The 16,284-nt window shown below is 45.2% G+C and overlaps 1 protein-coding gene across 1 annotated transcript in view; it reads left to right on the top strand.

Moving 5' to 3' along the window:
* The first annotated feature begins 4,309 nt into the window (after positions 1-4,309).
* Positions 4,310-16,284, top strand: part of DAG1 (dystroglycan 1) — a 71,916-nt gene continuing 59,941 nt past the window's right edge. The window contains exon 1 of the mRNA XM_056867057.1: positions 4,310-4,442. The gene's annotated coding sequence lies outside the window, so the exon portion shown is untranslated. The remainder of the gene's footprint in view (positions 4,443-16,284) is intronic.

Genomic DNA, 16,284 nt, shown 5'->3' with positions numbered 1-16,284 from the left:
CCTCCATTTACATACCACCACCCTAGTGACAACAAGTTTATGGCCATCCAGGGCACCTTAAGACTTTCCATCCCTTACCAAGTCAGTGTGCAAAGATGTTGGAATAGGCAGGGAAGTAAGACTGTTCTGTCCAGTTGGGGCACAAAAATATTTTGAGAATGGCCAAGTCCTTACATCTGGAGGCAGTGATAGGACAGGATCATTATGACTCCCAACCACCTCCATGGCTGCCTTTGTGTTTGTCTTGCTTGGTTTTCCTATTAAAGCTCCACTTTTGCCCGACAGCAGGTAAGAAAGGATAGGGTCTAGGTAACAGTGGAGGAATGTGGTGGGAGGTACAGCAGCTCTGTTCTGTCTTGCTGCCTTACAGTTAAATGTATAGGCACAAAGGAACAGGCAACTTTAAAAGCAAACTAAAATCTCTGCTCTCAAAACATATACACTAACAATGAATCACAAAAAAGTAATTACTTAGTCCAGTGGCACTAGGAACACAGTTTTGGGTATGTGAACTGCCCTTGATCAGGGCTACTAGGTCATTGCCTATGTCTTTAAATGACCTGAGGCTCAAGATAGGAGGGAATTACAACCTTCCTTCCTTCTTCCTCTGCTGGTTAATTCATCTTCCCAATCCAGACTTTCTTCAGACTTCTCTTTCCATGTCCTCCCCTCATCCTTATTAACCCTTTTGACAGTTTTCCTCATTTTGCTTCAAGCTCTGTCTCCTTTCTGTAGCATCCCTTTACACTTCTTTTCTTGGCTCACTGTTATCTCAGACCTCTAACTCTTATAACTCTAGACCCCTTTTCCTGCCTAGGCCAGCTATGACATCACAGCAGCTCAGCCAATGGCAGAAGGCTTCCTCACTAGCACACAACAACAAAGAAAACTTTTCATAAGTCAATTTCAATGCCCTCACAGTTACCTGATTGATCCTGCCTCCCAGGTTTGTGAAATTAAACAATGATCTTTCCAGTCAATCTACGCTTGTATCACTACTGGCTACATTCTAGAAGCTCCTTGAGAATAATTAGCATGGAAGCATCATACCCAGAAGGTAAACAGCTAGCAGCCAGAATGTCAGCAACACACCTGAAGACTTCAAAGGAAAGTACACAGAGCATTCCTATATTCTTGGCCTTTTTGCCACACCTCCCTGCTCAAGGCCGCACCAAAGGAATCTCTGCAACACAGACCGTGGGTACAGCTCCAGCTTTCTCTATGTTCCTCATAGCCAGATCAGGGTCAACTTGCACTGCCCTCCTCACCAAGGCGCTAATTTATATCTGGACACAGCTGCAAGGCAGCTGCTTCTCAGACAGGGTTGCCTTAGCCTCCACTCAGCTTAGCTGTCATTCTCAAGGACATGCATTATGCAGTGTATGGCAAGTTGTACTCCAGCAAAACAAGCTAAGAAGAACGGTAGCCAAGTTTCACCTCCTAACCCCTGCATTATTAAGCTGCTGTTATAGGTTCCAGGAGCAGGCAGGCCTCTCTTTTTCTGGTCAGTTGACAACCTCAGAGAATGTATGTAAGTACAGTGAGGTAAGTTTAACAATACTATACGTATATTGTTCACATTCAGCACAAGCCTTTCCAGCAATCAGGTGCTTCAGCATCCTTTCTGAAATGAACTTTATAAACCTCTAATATATTACTACCCCAGCTCACAAAGGCTCTGTATATCAGTGCAGTATCCTTTGCTAATACATCTAAAATAACAGGAACCTTCATTTTTGAAAAAACACCCATTTCTTTACTGCTCCACGGTAAAATTTGAAAGGTCACAGCTGCAGTAAGAATTTCCAAATATAAGAAAGTTTGTAGCAGGAAGATGGAAGGCAGAAGGTCATGGTGGAAGTGGGGAAAACTGGGAAGGGTAACTAGGAGCATTTGTGTGAAATGTTTATGTGTGTGTGTAAAGTGCCATCAAGTCACAGCAGACTTATGGTGATCCCTTATGGGTTTTTCAAGGCAAGGTACTAACAGAGGTGGTTTGCCATTGCCTTCCTCTGCATAGCAAGCCTGGTATTACTTGGTGGTCTCCCATCCAAATACTAACCAGGGCTGACACTGCTTAGCTTCCAAGATCTGATGAGATCAGGCTATACCATACTGCCTTCCCTCCCGTGAAATATTTATATCCCACCTTATTTTCTCAGGCTTAAGGAAGCTAACAAAACAGCAAGAGTTGCAAGGACACAAAAACATCATTGCAAGGACACTGTCCATCAATAAGATAAAAACAATACACACTGAAAAATGCAACCAAATCTGCTTACTCTCCACCAGTTTACAAGCAGCGGTATCCAGGATATAGTGTTCTGTATCTGTTGTTCCTTGAGCGGTAACCTTCTATCTGGCTTCAAGATTTTATATATTTGCAACACTGCATTATAATGTCTTGAAAAAACATTTTAATCTTCTTTGTGATCCCCTCGAAAACGTATATGGTCATTCTAATAGTTCTGCGCATAGACCTAGCCAGGGCTTGAAAGGCTCTCCCCCTGCCCTTAGGTCGGGGGCTTGCCAGATTCTGAGTTCGGCAGAAAAACTGGGGTTGTTGTGGGTACAAGAGAGAAAGATTGATGCAAACAAAATGGATGAAGGCTCATGGTAACATCTGCACTAGTTCAATATGCCCCTTCCAGGTACAATTCAAAGTGCTAGTTCTACTACTTAAGGAGGAAAGTAAATTGGGAGGATCTGAGCCAGCTGAACAAGACCTGTGGCTGAGCATCTGGGCTGCCCATTCTGCAGGTACTTTAAATTTGGGCTTGTCCAAAGGCATAAGCCAAGCAGCAGAAGCCAAAGAGTTCTTGGCCTGTGACCCTCTGCAAGCTGTGCTGCCAGAATCGGCATCCACTCAGGTTGACTTTATATTCCATCGTCGGGTAAAGAGTGCCTGTTTGCATATCTCTGTTTACATTTGTGGTTTTTTGTATATTTTGTACATAAGCTGCTTTGAGTGCCCTGTGTGGAAATCAAGTGGGATATGACTATCTAAATAAATAGTAATCTATAAAAGCTTAAACGGTTAGATCCAACAAATCTTAGAAACTGGATCCTCCATGTTCCTCGTTACAATCATTGAGAAATACCACAAAATCTTTGAGAAATACCACAAAATCAAAAAAGATTTCTGTAAGTCAGATCCAGACAGCCATTTGCCTCCAGTTACGGCACACTTACCAATGGCCAAGTTGAGCATTTTTCAGAAGTAATGCATGCCCTACCCACTGGGGTAGTCTTTGGCATACAAGGTGAAGTTGGCATTGGCAACAGATTGGACATTTTGGTGATGTCTGGTGAGTTTTTGTTGCGACCTACTCTGATCCTTTAGCATACAGTGGACTATTGATTTCATTTTTACCCTGCCTTTTTTTCACTGTGGAAACAGAGACAGTGTATACAGGACTTAAAGAGACAACCCATCTATGAACTGAACCACCAGGTGGGACCTGAAGTATTTGTAGAATTACAACTGATGTCCAGACTACGAATCAATGTCCCTAGAGCTTCAGAGGGTGGTATCATATCTCTGTTGAGTTCCCTCCCATCACCAAAGTCTGCCTCCCCCAAGCATTGCCTCCAAATCTCCTGGAATTTCTCAAACTTGAGTTGGCAGACTTGCTTAGCTTTTGCAAAATTGTCTTCCAGCCATAACCTGAGACCTTATACATCTAAAGAACCAGATACTCCATATACACTATAAGACTATAGCAATGCTAATACAGCCAACCTTTATATACATTCACATCTTAATATTTATTACTTTCAAAGTTTTCTTGTTCTTAACTTCCCTTATCTCTGAGCAGGGGCAGAGAAAACTCTCCACTGAGCAGCCAATAACTACAAATTTAGGATTAAGGATCAAGACTTCTAAACAACCGAGTTACCAAAAAAAGAAGTGAAAACCGGGCTTTGGAGATGGAGACTCACACTCGACCTCCTCCCCAGGTCTTTGTCCCAGTTATGAAAAGCAAAGCAATGGGCGGGGTTTGCAGGTGGGACAAGGCATGCTGCCAGGCCTTGCCCCACCCAAAAGAATTTTCAGAACTGACCAATGGAGAAGCGAGAAGTCAGAGCACTTTTCCATCTGCCCAATAAAAAGTGTGATGATGGGCGTGGACTCGAGGCTTTGATTTGGGGTCCTTGAAAGGCAGAGCCCGGTGGGCGTGGCCAAGGAAAACGAGCTCCCGTGATTTTTGCACGCCGGAGCTAGGGGCGTGGCTTTAGAGGGGCGTCTTCTGAGTCTGGGTAGGGGGAGCCGGTGCGCGGGAGGCGGAGCCTAGCGGGTTGGGTCGGCGCCGCCGCGAGCCGAGCGGGCAGACGCTGCCGAGCTGCGCGGCGCTGCGGCTCGGCCGGGGAAGGGCTCGTGATTGGTCGCGGCGCTCTCGTGCCGGCGGTTGCTAGGCTCCCGTGCGCCGCCCCTCCCCCAGGTACGTGTCGCGCGCCGTCGCGCTTGCTCTGTCGCTTGATCCGTCGGTCACTGTGCCGGCGGCGAGTCAGTCCCCGGAGGGAGCGGCCTCCTCGCGGGCCGGGCTTCGTGGGGGCCGCGCGCCGCAGTGGGTAAGCCCCCCGCACCCCAGGCGCTTGCTGGTGTGGCGGCGGCGACCGGGCCCCGCCGTCGGGCCCGAACAGGCCAGGGATCTGTGCAGCTGGGAAGGCCTCCCTGGCGCTTGGGGCGGAGCCGGACCCTGGGGCGGCTGTGGGGCTCTGCGTCTCCAGCGCCAGCTTTCTTCCCCCTCCGCCCTCCCCTGGTCTCGCCTTCCCCGCTTCCAGGGCTCGTGCGGGGGCCTCCCGCCGTGGGCCTGGGCCGCTGCCCTGCTCTTCCTGTCGGGCGTGTTCGTGGTCAGGAGGGAGCGGGGGGTTTGGAGGCTGGCCGGCTTGCAGGTGGACGTGTGTTTCCAATTCTTTCCCCCCTTGCTTTCAAGCGAGCCCTCAGCAGGTGCAGCCGGAGAGCGGGGCACTGGCGGTGTGGGTTGCGCTGAAATGCATGGGAAGGGTCGGGGCTGTTGAAGGACCCGGAGAGGACCTGGGTCGCCTCGGCGCATCCCTGTTGTGTTTGCGACTGGGAAACTGGGACATCTGTAGCGTGGAAAAAAAATCTTGCGCTCCTGCTGCCTTTCCTCATTTGGGGAGTGTTGCAGGCTCCTCCTTACAAAACTCTCTGCAGTTGCCTGCCATGTTGAGGAATGAGGTCCCTGTATTCCTGTTGATTTTGTTGGAGGAGCAGAGCGCCTTAGGCCTAAGCCTGGGGTTTTCAGGCATTTTCTGCCTCAGTAGTTCCCTTTTCATATTTATGAATATGTGGATTCCCAGAAGTATGTTGTTGCACTCCTTTGGCACCTTTTTATGATTCTTCTAAGGACCTACTGAGGGCAGTTTCAAAGGCCTCGCATCCATAGTGCCCTAGTTCAGGAGCATGTGGCAGTTGCCACAATTATTGGAGACTTTAATAATAGCGTACGTTTATATAGCGCTTTAGACTGTCGGAAACAATATGACATTGACTACTGTAGTGATCTTTGCAGCTCCTCTGTAAGGTGCAGTGCTGACTGTGTTTCTCCGTTGGTATATTTAGCTTGCATGCGTACCATTAAAAGTGCAAGAAACTTGATAATGGCTAGGTAAGAGACGTTTCTTCCCCATAGACACATGTTTATATGTTGGAGTTGCTTTAGTGTTGTGCCCTGGAGTGTTAGGCCTGCAGGAATCATTGATACTGAATAAGTTAAATGCAAGTTTGTTTAAAAAAATCAATTATTCACCAGAGGTTCTATTGACTTGTAAAGTGATGCTTTGGAACTATTCTTGTTGTAGGTAATGCTGTCGTGATACTAGGGATTGCTGGCTGTTCAGCTCCAGCAGAATGAGCAAGGCATTCTAAATGCTTAATTCAGTACAGGCATTCAGTGCAATTAAAAATACTCAGTATATTTAGAAGTGGGGCATGCTCAGTTTTCCTGGCTTTGTGTTGCAGTGTACAATTGGGTGTGGGTATTTTCAAAGGAAAAGGCTGATACCATTTCTCTTATACTGCTACACTGATTCTACAACTCTTCTTGTCAGCCATGTGAATGGGCAAGGTACCAGTGTGTGCACTGCAGGGATTGGATGTGCTGAATCCTCTAAATGGGGCACATCTACTTGGACTTAAGCACATCTTATGGATTGGAGGGAGTTCTGGGGAAATAACTCCAACAAAAATTGGACACAGTCACTCAGCTGTTCCTTCATCTTATTTAGAGCAGGGGAAAATGTTGAAAGCCCTGTATTCTAGCCATAACTAGCATGCCCAAATATGGAGGGGGAAAATTGAAGGCAGTCTTTAAGAAAACTTGCTTATGGAAGCTATTTTTATTAAGGCAAGGTTGGGGTTTCTATAGGAAACACTGCAATAGCTTGCCATTCACCTAACATAATTGTGAAGCTTTGTACACATTTGTCAACAGAGCTGTTTAATGTTTGCCTTAAACGTGAAAGTCTTTGTTCATAAATGTTTATATTCTAACATTTTTATTGTTTTTCAACAGGCTTCTGTTTTGAGAAGCCAGTTTCTCATCTCTGCTGTGCTTACAGAATGTGAATGCATATGCATGTTGCAATTTGACTTCTAACCCATTTCTTTTAAAACTAGGTCTTGGTCTTTTGGCTTTCCCCTTCTGCAATCTTCTATTTCACTCAGGCGCGTTCTTCACGGTAGGAAGTTACATTGTAAGCAACTTCTATGTACATGCATAAATGTTGCTGATTTTATGATTTTATGAAATATGGAACGGTAGGTGAGCTCTTTAAGAAGTGTAGATTATTGTATCCCATAACAGAAGTAGTGCCACCAGTCTAAACTGGGGGGAGGCTGTTACCTCAGCTTTTAGAAATTTGAGAAGCACTGTGTTAATCCATAGATTGTTGGTGATCAGTACAGTCACGGTATGCATTGCACATAACCAGTGATGGAAACTACCAGGATCACCAAAAAAAAACATTGAGGCTTGACTATGTTGATAACCTTGCTTTTGAAAATCTCATTATTCAAGTATAAATAAGATTTGAAAGACCACAGCAACAGTGGTGCCCCTCGCTTCCGCCATCAGTTAGGAGTTTGGAACTGCACTCGTGCCACAGGACACTTTACTTTTCTTCTGTCTTTTATCCATCTTTTCTACTACTGACTCCTGTGGTTATCCTTTTTACAGTGTGGTAAGGCCTGGGACATCAGTCTGAAGAATGATGGATGTATTTTTTTAAACTTTAAATACCCTGGCCTTATGTTTTAGTGTACTCTTAGTGCAGGAGTGGATCTTTAGATTGTGTGTCTTTATTAATGTGAACATGTTGGATAACGCTTTGAGCTTGATAGTTGAAACAGCAATGTGTTTGAGGAATAACATTTGTGTCTCACCTAGTAGTCACATGAGCAGGGAGGTTCTGGTGTATTTAAAACACTCCGAGTTCCTGTTAGTTGTTGGGATCACTGAATTCATTTCTTCAGTTCAAGGCTTCACTCTGACACAGACTTGTTGGCCATAATGCTTGATTTCTAATTGGACCATTTATTTTCGGGTTTAAGATTTCGGGAGGCAAATGGTTATGTAAGTAGTTACCTTAGCTTGGAAACTGTTGCAGTATCAAAATGTGATAGGTTTATTGGAGTACCTGATCGTGTATGAATATGGTTTCTGAATGTTAGTTTTGACTATGCTTTATACATGAATATTAAAATTTAAATCTAGCATTCTCGGGATATCTTGGCAGCAGCATTTGTTAATTACTTCTTTTAAAAGCAAATTGAAGGGTGGGGAAGGGCTGTGGCTAAGTGATAGAGAATCTCCTTGGTATCTCCCGGGAGGGTGTCAGAAGAATCCTCATAGATTCAGGTCAGACAGAGGTGAGATAAGATGTTCTAAGGCAGACAAATTGAAAGTTAAGAAGTATTTGGATCTGGATGCCATATACCCAAGAGGCATTTAAAAGTGAAATTGTTATTCTTGTAGCAGATATGTAACTTATAAACCTTGTCCTCCTTACTGCATATTACAAGGTAGTCAAGGTAGTGACATCACTTTTAGAAAAGAGATCCAGAGGGGCTCTTGAAAAACACTGGGCAGTTATGTTGTCCCAGTGATTTTAAAATGGTGGGTTTAGTACCTCTAGGGATATTTAAAGGCTTTCTTTGGTAGTAACTGCTAGTGTTGATTTTGCAGCTACCAGGATCTGCCAAAAGCCTAACTGGGCATCTAGTTCGGAAAAAAACTAATTTTGGGTTGTTTATTTGGTCTTCTGTGAATCCCTTAGATTACTAGATATTTTATGCTGCTGAGTCCATTGTATTAAATGTTTCTAATCCAGGCTGGAAGTATGTGAGAACCTTTGGAATCTGCTTATCCATACTGTACAGTTTTCAGGGTGCTGGAAGTCAATTTTTGTTGGGAGTGCTGCTTCAAAATAAACTGGTACGGTGCGGCTATGTTGGAGGAAGTCCTTGACACATTTGTAATACCCAGCCCTGTATGAAATTGTGTTTCAGGCACTTGCACTGCCCCAATGACATGTGTATGAGTTGAAATTTTCATTGCTTTTGGGCATTAAAACTAAGAAACAGAATCAAGTTGATGTGATGTCATCAGACTTTCCAGTTTGGAACCTGTTGGGCTTCTGGTTTCTCTGTAAAGCAGTACCATCCCTCCCTGTAGTGTTGTTGATTTGTTTCAGTATCATTATTTGAGCCATGCTAGTTGTTGGATTGACCCATGTTCTCCTACAATAAAAATGTATTAATTAGGTATATTACCACACACTCATGACCTGTTTGTGAATGATATTGACCCAATATCACTCTGAGGTACATTGGTGGAAAGCATTATTAGACATCTAGAAGAATAAGTTTTGCTAAGTAAAAATCAGCCTAGCTTCTGCAAAGAGAAGCCCTCTCTCACCAATCTTGAGCATATAAATAGTAGTCCTCTGGTGGGTAGTGACTACTCAGACTTATAAAAAGCTTTAGAAAAAAAATTATTCACCAACAAGGCTCCTGAGTAAACTTGGCAATTTTTTTACTTGGTGGAAGCAAGCAGTGGTATCGTCCAGAGATCTGAAATTAATCTTAATTGATTGGTGTCGAGTTGAATAGGAAGGCAGGTTTTCAGAGGTTACCAAATTGTTTGAGGTGGTAAATCCCAAGCAAGCTGTAAAGAGTTTCATTCCAGCCTGAATGAATAGGCAACAAAATGGCAAATGCAGCTCAGTGCAAAGTGATAACATTTTGGAGCAGAAATCTTATAATATTGATGTCTAAACTGGTAGTGATTAAATGGGAAAGATTTTGTGGTATTGGTGGAAAATCTAATAAATGCATCAACTCAGGTTGTTGAGACAGTTTGTACACTAGGAATTATTAGGAAAATGGCTGAAAATAAAACAACCAGTTGTTTTAATGCCGTAATGGTACATCTACACTTGTAATGCTGTGCTTGCCCTATCTTACGTGGCGTCTCATAGAACTGGGAAAGGTTCAGAAAAGAGCAACCAAAATGATCCAAAACTTGGAGAATCTTTCCTATCAGGGAATGTATTTTTACTTTTAAAAATGATTGTGGGGTGAATCATGTTAGAGAACTATTTATGCTATGGAGAATATTGCTAAAAGTTTTCATTCCATAACACTAGAACTAACTTTTTCCATAACACTCGAATGGCAGTAAATTCAGGACAGGCAAAATGATAGTTCACATAGCTACAAGGATTCTTTATGTTCAGAGACAGTACAAGCCTACCTCAGAGATATTGCGGGTTCAGTTCCAGACCACCACAATAAAGTTAGTCTGTCCCGGGACGAGCCCCTCCCCGCGCAGCCCGGGACGTAAACCACCCCACCAGACCATGCAGGGGGGGTGCCACTCACCATTGGAGGGAGGGAAGATGAGAGCGGGGTGGCCAGCCCCGCCGGCAGCCGGCGTGGCGACCGCGCTTCAGCCCTGTTTTTTTCCTTCAGGGCCTCCAGGGGATGACGCCAGCAAGCACCCAGCCGCGGCGCCGGCCGCGGCAGAGACTGCGCGCGCTCCTGCACCCCGCCCCGCTCAACAGCTGAGCCGCGGACGAGCGCGGGCGGGGCAAATGAGGGCGGGCCGGCCAGCTACCTCAGAGACAGCCAGGTGACCCGGCTGGAGCCCTTATTTGAGAAGGTCGGGGGCGGGGCTAAGGGAGGAAGGGGCGGGACCTCTCTGGCCTGGAGGGGATATAAGGCCAGAGAGGAGCCTTGGCCGAGGAGGAGTAGCAGCAGCACTAGGTGGTAGGAGCCGTGCTGGCTCAGAGCAACCTGGCTGCATCCGAGGGGGAGGCAAGCTCCGATTCCCCCTCAGACTGGTCTGAGGCCGAGGAGGTCCGGCCAGGTCCTCCTCCAAGGCAGAGACCCCGGGGGCGACGGCGGTGCCAGGGAGGCGTGACATAGTCACACAATTTATTAGTTTCCCAGTGCATATGAAAGTTATGTTTACGCTATACCGTATATACTCGTGTATAAGCTGAGTTTTTCAGCCCAAAAAAAGGGCTGAAAAAACCAAACTCGGCTTATACGCGGGTCAATACGGTGGGAGGGGGGAGGGGGAAAGGAGGGAAGAGGAACTTACCGCCGGCACCGCCGCCGCTGGCCCGCATGACTTCTGGGCGGCCTGGAAGCGGCCAGCGGGGCCTGCCTGCGCTCAGGCAGGGAACCGCCGCCACCCCCGCCGCCGGCCGGCGCGCTCACTGGGCGCCTGGAAGCGGCCAGCGGGGCCTTCCTGCGCGCAGGCAGGGCCCCGCGCCGGCCGGCGCGCTCTCTGGGCGCCTGGAAGCGGCCAGCGGGGCCTGCTTGCGCGCAGGCAGGGCCCCGGCGCCACCCCCGCCGCCGGCCGGCGCGCTCTCTGGGCGCCTGGAAGCGGCCAGCGGGGCCTGCCTGCGCGCAGGCAGGGCCCCGGCGCCACCCCCGCCGCCGGCCGGCGCGCTCTCTGGGCGCCTGGAAGCGGCCAGTGGGGGCTGCCTGCGCGCAGGCAGGGCCCCGCCGCCACCGGCTCCAGCGCTGGAAGGGCTCCGCTGCCGCCTCCAGCTGATCAGCGGGCCTCCTCCTCCCACCTCTCCCGGTAAGTTGGGGGTTCAGGGGCTCTTCCCCCTCCCCCCCCAGGGTGGCGCTGGGGTCGGGGTGGGTCTGGAGGGCCCGGGAGGAGATGGCACTGGGGTTGGTCTGGAGGGCCCGGGAGGCCGGGCGGGAGGGCGACCCGTTGTATAAGCCGACCCTCGGCTTATACGCGGGTGCCTAATTTTTCCCCATTTTTGGGGTGAAATTAGGCACCTCGGCTTATAAGCGGGTCGGCTTATACACGAGTATATACGGTACTCAAGTCTATTAAGTGTACAATAGCGTTATGTCTAAAAAATGTACAGTAATAATAATGAAATATTGTGAGAATTATCAAAAAGTGACACAGAATCGAAGTGAGCACATGCTGTTGGAAAAATGGCACTGGTAGACTTGCTCAAAAACACAATATCAGTGAAGCGCAATAAAGCGTGGTATGCCTATATCCCTGTGAATATTAGTTGCTGGTGGGCTAAGAGCAACCAGTGGCTGCTCCATCCCCTATTTATGGACTCCTGGTTTGAGCCGGCTGGCTGCAGTTAGAAACTGGATGGATCCTTGCTCAGATCCAGCAGGTTGTTCATGTTTCATTTTCATAGTATGTAATTCAAGAAGTTAGATTGGTCCTTGGAAAGAGTTTGTGCTGTTGTTCAGTTGGTAGGCTTATTACTATCTCCAGTTAAACCAGTTTGGGTTTAATTGTATTTTGGGTATTGTCTGCAATTAAGGTTACTAAACCATGTTATGAGTATTGAATTACCAGATCAGCTATGAATGAATGGTAATTCAGATTCAGTAAAATGGTAGTGGTGACAGCAGCAGAGATGTAAAATTTCCCGAAATTTTTAAAGTTTCGTTTTTGGGTTACGTATGGATATTTTGGGAAAACATTGAAATATATACAATACTTTCCTGTCAAATCCAAACACCTTTTACTGATCGAACAACATAAAATGCAAAATGTATAACTTAAGAGTATGCAGTTACAGTGCTTAGCATGTTTATGGAATTTTATGGTGTAAATGCCTTAGTTTTCTACAAACAAAATTGTAAGTATACCCAGTACTTGGGGAGAGCAACAAAAGGTACACTTTGTGTTACCTTTGCATATGTGTTCTAATTTTTGCAACCTGAGAAGTTGGAATTTTCCAGGGCTTTTTTCTGGGCCTTCACTTCTCTAGATTGCATTTGGAAAAAAATCACTGCAATTAAGTGATCTTTGCCGAAAGCAGGTATGAAAATTAGTGTATTATGTGGGAATTGGATCTGGTAGAACCACATTGAAATTACTGTTTGGCAGCTGATGTTCCTGTATGTTTGTCTCACAGGTTTATTGTGCAAGATGTTTTGCTAATGCTTCAGAGGTTGGCTTTGGTACTAAAGTACATCAGGCAGGTTCAGCAGTAGGTGGTTTTGGGAAGGGAGAATGGACTACTTTTCATGATCATGTGCCTGACAACAGTTGTGACTAAATGTTAACTTATGCATGAGCAACAGAACAGTCCATTATAGAGTGGCAAGTTACAGTTTTCAGATCAGCCCAAATACTGCATAAGCAGTTAAGAGGGGTCTGTAGTTTTTCATTACAGCCTCCTTGACTGAAGTGTCATAACAAAAGTATGTAAAACCGGTAATGTTAATTATAGGTGGTGCTAATAGGGTGTTTCTAACTAAACATGGAAGATTGCTTAACTTGTACCATTCTGAGATAATGTTTACAATAACTCAGACTTCTGTGCTTAATTCAAAGTTTGCTGTCCTCCCTCCCAAGTAGGTATGTAAAATACAAACTACCTTTCAACAGATTTGATTTTTTCCCTTATCATTATGGTTATTTGTAGTACTGTTTCATTACTTCATGTGAGTGCCGTTGCAAAACATTTGGGGCAGGCAAGGGTGAAATATTTAGTAGCTAGTAGAAAACATGTATTCCCAGCTCTGCATAGAAATGAAAAGTATTTTGAATTCATAGATGTTGACAACAAATTCTTAGTTGATCACATGCAGGATAGTTGCATATAACATATGCATACAGACTTTACTAGACTATGTAGGTTGCATTCTTTCATGTAGTGTTCTGCATAATTGAGCATTTTATATATTTTCTTGATGTTCCATGCTTGTGTGAGTTGAATGGAGCTCTTGTACTTGAAAAATGTGGAACTGGTGTTGCCATAGAACAGGGGTTCTCACATTGCATCATAGTTGCTCATTTAAAGTCGAGAGTAAATTGTTCAAGCTTTTTTCAGCCTCGGAGAGAACCTAGATAGCTTAAAGGTAAAGGTCCCCTGTGCAAGCACCGGGTCATTCCTGACCCATGGGGTGATGTCACATCCCGACATTTACTTGGCAGACTTTATGGGGTGGTTTGCCAGTGCCTTCCCCAGTCATCTTCCCTTTACCCCCAGCAAGCTGGGTACTCATAGTAACTAGATAGCTTAAGTGCTAGTTATTCTTAAGGATATGGGGGAAGTGCAAGAATAAAGACAAGAAATCGGGTTAGTTTAGGCTTGACTATAAGCATATATTTTGGTCTTTGAGGTAGGAATTGATGTTTGACTTCCATGAAAGGTGAGGTTACCCTGTTCCATTAAAGTTTTAGTTTAGGTTTCCATAGCACTCAGAATACAGACAATGGCTGACTTTGGAGACAATTGGAAAAGGGTTCATACGTACTGCTAGAAGAAGACATGCCTCCTGCCTGGGCAGCCATAGAATACAATCTAGGTTCTCTGTCCTTTCTTCCTCCCATAGAAGGGGGCCATTAATTAATGGAGATGTAGCTTAGACTATTACTAGTCTCACTGGGCATACCCACAATTTCTCAAGAGAATGTGTGTATAGTTCAGTTTTATCTGAAAATATGAAGGGGCTGAAATCAACAAGACTGTTTCTTTATGTAGCTGTGTTTTCCTCTCTTTCTCTGCAGAAAGAGAGGGGATTGCATCAGGTTTCTTCCCTCCCCATTTTGTATTGTTTCTTGATCACACTAAAAACCATGTATACCTTCTATAGTATTGTAATGTTTGACTGTCAGTGGTTTGTTGCTGGAATCTGTTATTTTCTACTTGGTTTTACAGTATTGCTTCAGTCTCCAGTGTATCTTCTGATCTCTAATATGACATGTAGCGTGGATGTATTCATGCTAGTATGATCAAGCTAAACTGCTTACTCGTAATGTTGTTGCACTGAACTATCTTAAATATAGATTAGCATGCCAGTTTGGTAAGCCTTGCTAAAAAGTTGAAGCATTTGGAGTGCTTCAAGGCATTTGGAGAAGAACCGTATTTTCTCTGTCAATTTGGCTATATTTTAGAATCTTTGAAAAAAATTCTGAAACCATGAGCCAATTCTAAACGGAGGTTTGTGTTTTGTTTTTGTGTGAGGGGCAGGATCCACTTCTGCATATATCTCTAATTCTTGCTCCTGTGGGTTTCCAGGGGAAGTTTAAGGTTCTGAATTTGACCTTTCAAAGCCTTAAAAAGGCTGGCTGTTGGAAATCTCCTTATATAGTCATATTTAATAATATTTAAGGTCAAGAGACTGAACCAACCAGGTGCCACCACCGCTATTGGTGAAGTTAATCTTCACTATTAATCGCGCTTTTCTCTGATGACATCTGTGTTTTGAATTTTTAAGAGAGATCCACAGGAGGGGCTATGGTTCAGTGGTAGGTCATCTTCTTGGCATGCAGAAGGTCCCAGGTTAAATTCAGGTGGTAGGTGAAGAGAAAGAGCTCCACCAAAGACCCTGGAGATCTGCTGTCACTTTAATGTGTTTTGTGACTTTCATTGATGTGGTTCTTTGGTTCCTGAACCTCTCAACCTTCCACTGCCTGTTTTAATTCTTTGTAGGGGTTGTGCTTTTTGTTAATGTTAAATATACAGATAAGGCGGTTGCATTTTTGACTGGAAGTAACTTTATTGGCTATTAAGGTAGAAAAGCAGTATATCAATTCATATATATATATATATATATACACACCGTATTTTTTCGTCTGTAAGACGCCTCCATGTATAAGACGACCCCTATTTTTTTAACCCAAAATTAAGAAAAAATAGGGGTCGTCTTATACATGGGGGCGTCTTATAGGGCGAAAGAGTCCTGTCGCCCTGGCCGGCTGGCAGCTGGCTTTCAAACTGGGTGCCACCCACCCAGCCCGACAGCTGACGGGCGGGGCGGCAGTGACCGCTTTGGACGCCAACTTGCCAGGGCCACCGGCCTCTTTCCCCACTCACTCTCTTCTCCACCTGTCAGCTGTTGGGCGGGGAAAGAGTCCTGTAGCCCTGGCCAGTCGGCGTCTGGCGTTCAAACTGGTTGCCGCCCACTCAGCTGGTTTGGACGCCGGCTGGCCAGGGCTACAGGACTCTTACCCCGCTCGCTCTCTTTCCCCGCCCAACAGCTGACAGGTGGGGAAAGAGGCGGCAACAGCCAGCTTCTGTGTATAAGACGACCCCTAATTTTGGGGCTAAATTTTACAGAAAAAAGGGTCGTCTTATACACAGAAAAATATGGTAAGTAAAATTTCAGTATAACTTTTAACTTTCTAATGTGGATCACATAAGTTCACTTACTGATGTAATTCTAAACAAAACCATGGTGAACAGATATGGTTATTGTCGAAGGCTTTCACGGTCAGAGTTCATTGGTTCTTGTAGGTTATCCGGGCTGTGTAACCGTGGTCTTGGAATTTTCTTTCCTGACGTTTCGCCAGCAACTGTGGCAGGCATCTTCAGAGTAGTAACACTGAAGGACAGTGTCTCTCAGTGTCAAGGGTGTAGGAAGAGTAATATATAGTCAGAAAGGGGTTGGGTTTGAGCTGAGTATTGTCCTGCAAAAGTATTGTCCTGTAAGTATCAAGATAATGTGCTAATGAGGGTATGGTATGTTAATATGGAACCATTGTATCCTGAAGTGATCTGTTAATGTGTGTAATCCAAAGCTAATCTGTATGGCTATTGTTGAATGCTGTCTTTGTCTGGAGGTTTTTCAGGGCAGGAATAAGGCTTGGCTTCCTGCCCTGAAAAACCTCCAGACAAAGACAGCATTCAACAATAGCCATACAGATTAGCTTTGGATTACACACATTAACAGATCACTTCAGGATACAATGGTTCCATATTAACATACCATACCCTCATTAGCACATTATCTTGATACTTACAGGA

The sequence above is a fragment of the Euleptes europaea genome, chromosome 1 (assembly GCF_029931775.1).
Source record: "Euleptes europaea isolate rEulEur1 chromosome 1, rEulEur1.hap1, whole genome shotgun sequence".
Classification (NCBI taxonomy): domain Eukaryota; kingdom Metazoa; phylum Chordata; class Lepidosauria; order Squamata; family Sphaerodactylidae; genus Euleptes; species Euleptes europaea.
This window is presented reverse-complemented; position numbering and strand designations above follow the sequence as displayed.